Genomic DNA, 4196 nt, shown 5'->3' on the forward strand with positions numbered 1-4196 from the left:
TAATTTGTTCCATTGAATAATGGAGCTCTTCTTATGAAATAACCTTCATGATTAGCCATGTTCACTCTTAGATCTTCCTTCCAATGGTTGGAATTCTTCCAAAGCAACTTGCTTTTATACCAATTATTGTATTCATACTTATACTTGTTTTTTTGGGCGAAAGGGGGATGTGAATTAGTATTATACAATTTCTTACTTAGTTAAACATTAATGAATCATAACCAAACAATATCACATATGGAAAACAAGATACAAGTGAATTTTTTTTTATAACGAACCCATACAGGAACCAACCTACTATTACAAACTTTGTACGCACCAACATACATGAGGCATCAATCACCCATGTTGCAAGATTAGTAGGCACCGACCTATAGGAGACACCAATCCTTTTTGTTGAAATTTTAGTTACCATCTTGTAGAAGACACTAATCCCATATATTATAAGATTTATAGGGACCAACCTACAAGAGACACCAATATATTATACTATAGTATTTATAGGTACCAACCTTTAAGAGACACCAATCCCCTCTGCTACAATATTTGTAGACACAAACCTATAGGAGAAACCAATCCCCACTATTGCAAATATTCGTAAGCATCAACCTACTTCATTGGGTGTACTTTCTACTTTTTCCTTCACCAACTTTCTTAGCTTCTTCTTCCAATAGGTCTATTATCTACTTCTTCCTTCACTAGGTTTTCTTCTTCATTTTTCCTTCACTAAATCTATTGTTGCTTCTACCTTCACGAGGTTTATTATCTACTTTAACCATCACCAAATTTTCTTGCTACTCCTTCCTTCACTAGGTCTGCTTTGTGCTTCCTCCTTCACCATGTCTATTAGCTACTTCTTCCTTCACTAGGTCTTCTTGTTGCTTCTTCCTTCATCAGGTCTTGCTTTTCCCAAAACTTGTTGTTTTTGGTCTCCTCTCAAGAATGAACCTATACAACATGCCATGCATCCAATTTTGCAAATATTATTTTGAAATTATTATCTAAGGTACTTCTATATATTGTAGGTTTTAACCCCTTAAATAAATTACTTGCATACAAATTCTAAAACACATAAAATAAACAATGCGAGAGCATAACACATAAAAAACATATACACAGAGATTTTCCCCTGGATCCAAAAACCGGGACTACTAGCTTGATTTTTCATTATGTTCCTTTCAATGTTACAATACATATATATACATGCTGAAGCATATAAAACCATAGACTAAAAACCATCGCGCCCAAAACCATGTGCGAAAACCATGCACAAAACCATAGGTAGGTCCGCCCACCTAATATAGGGTCCAAAAAAATAACACAACCCAACATTCTCCCACTTGTTGTTTTCTTTCCATAGGGGGCCACAGGAGAGCTTAGTCATTTATCCAGCCCTGCAATGCCTATTTTTTCTCTACACCAAGAGAACTTCTCAGAGCTCATAGATTTTGTCAATGAATTTGCAATATTTTTCAAAGTGTCCACCTTTACCAGAAACACCTTTTTGTCTTCTATCATATCCCTCACAAAGTGATATTGAACATCAATTTGCTTTGTCTTTGAATGATAAGCAGGGTTCTTTTCCAAGAAAATTGCACTTTGGCTGTCACAGTCTATCCTTATATCTCCGTGTACTAACCGAATACTTGAACACAATCTCTACAACCAAATTGCTTCCTTGCTTGCATGAGTGGCTGCTATGTATTCTACCTTTGTAGTTGATAGTGCCACTACAGATTGTTTCTTACTCATCCAACTGACTGCACCTCCAAATAGGTTAAACACATACCCACTTGTAGATCCTCTCTGATCCAGATCTCCAGCCCAGTCTGCATCAACAAAGCCATGAATATCCAACACTCTATCCAATCCTGGTCTTCCTTGGTAGGACAAACCATAATCGCTAGTGCCACAAAAATACCTGAAAACCCGCTTCACTGCTGTCCAACGCTCCTTCCCTGGTTTTGACATAAAATTGCTCAATACTCCCACTGCATGTGCAATGTCTGGTCTAGTATAGACCATCGCATACATCAAGCTACCGACTGCACTTGCATATGGAACATGAGACATGTCCTCTTCCTCTTCTTGTGCCTTGGGAAAATCTTTAGCAGATAACTTCACACCTACAGGCGTAGGAAACTTCATCGGTTTACTATCCTACATATTAAACCTCTGCAATATTGTCTCGACATACTTCCTCTGCCTTAACCAGAGCTTCCTCTTTTCCCGATCTCTTTTAATTTTCATTCCAAAAATATAGTTTATAGCGCTAAGATCTTTCATGTCGAATTTTGAGGAAAATTAGGTCTTCAAATCCTAGATAATTTCTTTGTCATTTCCAACCAGCAACATATCATCCACATAGAAGACCAGATAAATAACACGGTCACCAATTAATTTACGATACACATAGTGATCTGCTTTGCTTCTAGTGAAGCCAAGTCCCTGTATAAATGTATCAAATTTCTGATACCACATCCTTGGTGACTATTTTAACCCATACAGAGACCTTTTTAACTTGCATACCAGTTCTTTCTTACCCTTCAATGCAAATCCTTCAGGTTGCTTCATGTAGATCTCCTCTTCCAGATCCTCGTGAAGAAATTTTGTCTTCACATCCATCTGTTCTACCTCAAAATCAAAAGAAGAAACAATAGATAAAAGTAATCTAATAGAAGCTACCTTGGAAACATGAGAAAAAATATCACCAAAATCAATTCCTGGCACCTGGGAATAAACTTTTGCTACCAACCGAGCTTTTGTATTTCTCCACCTTTCCTTCTTCATTTGTCTTCTTCTTGAACACCCATTTGCTGCCAATGGGTTTCATTCCAGCTGGCAAATACACCAGATCCCAAGCCTCATTTTTGTGCAAAGAATCCATTTCATCAACCATGGCCTCTTTCTAGAGTTTTCCATCCTTTGAATCTACTGCTTCCTTCACAGTTCTGGGATCATCATCAGTAATAGATAAAGAAAAATTTGAATAGAAAGTAAATGGACTATACCTTTCTAGCTACCTTCTTTCTCGAACTGATATTCTCACAACCAGAGTTTGTGGATGTTCATCTTTTGATTCCTCTTCTGCTGTAGAGTCTGATTCTTCCTCCTTTAGCTCAAACTCTATCTTCTCAAGTTCCTTTGGTTGGACTTCATGTTTAATAACATCTTTCACCTCTCTGAACACCACATCTCGGTTGTACACAACTTTCCTTGTTACTCAGTTCAAAATTTTATAACCCTTTAAACCATCCTTATACCCAATAAAGATGCCCTTTTCAGATTTACTATCCAACTTTGTTCTTTTCTCCTTTGGAACATGTACATATGCATCACATCCAAATACCCTTAGATGTGAAAGAGAGGGTTTCTTACTAGTCCATACCTCTTGTGGAGTCTTATCCTCCAATGCTGATGAAGGTGATCTGTTGACCAGGTAACATGCAGTCTCCACCGCCTCTGCCTAGACTTCCTATCCTAACCCGACACCACTGAGCATGCTTCTTTCCCTTTCCCTAAAATTCTTGTTCATTCTTTCTGCAACTCCATTTTTCTCAGGTGTGTATGGAGTAGTCTTCTGTCGTGCTATACCACACTTCTTACATAATTCTTCAAATTCCTTCTTGCAAAACTCTCCACCATAATATGTCCTCAGCACCTTTATCTACGTGTCTATCTGGTTTTCCACCAAAGCCTTAAATTATTTAAACCTGTCAAAGACTTTAGATTTATTCTTAAGGAAATATATCCATGTTTTCGTTGAGAAGTCATCTATAAATGATACATATTACACAGACTTACCCAGTGATGGAACCTTCACAGGTCCAAACACATCACTGTGCACAAGCTCTAATATCTGTTTCGCCCTCTTACCACCAAAGGGGAAATTCACCCGATTCTGCTTCCCATATACACAATTTTCATAAGAATTGAAATCCAGAGATCTATTAGTCATACCTTCTACCATACCTTTACCATGAAGTATTCAAAGGCCCTTCTCTCCAATATGTCCAAACCTTTGATTCCATAGCATGGTGTTTTCTCTAGAGACCACTAGATTTTCTGCTCCACTTTCAGGAACCACAGAATTTTGAACCCATCAATAATAGTGCTACCTTGCAGCTTGTGCAGAGTTCCAATCTGAACTCCTCGCATCAACACCAATGCTTCCCAAACCATCTTGCAGGTATCCT

This window comes from Pinus tabuliformis, chromosome 4_2 (assembly GCF_031772625.1).
Source record: "Pinus tabuliformis cultivar Carrire ecotype Pingquan chromosome 4_2, CPIR1, whole genome shotgun sequence".
Classification (NCBI taxonomy): domain Eukaryota; kingdom Viridiplantae; phylum Streptophyta; class Pinopsida; order Pinales; family Pinaceae; genus Pinus; species Pinus tabuliformis.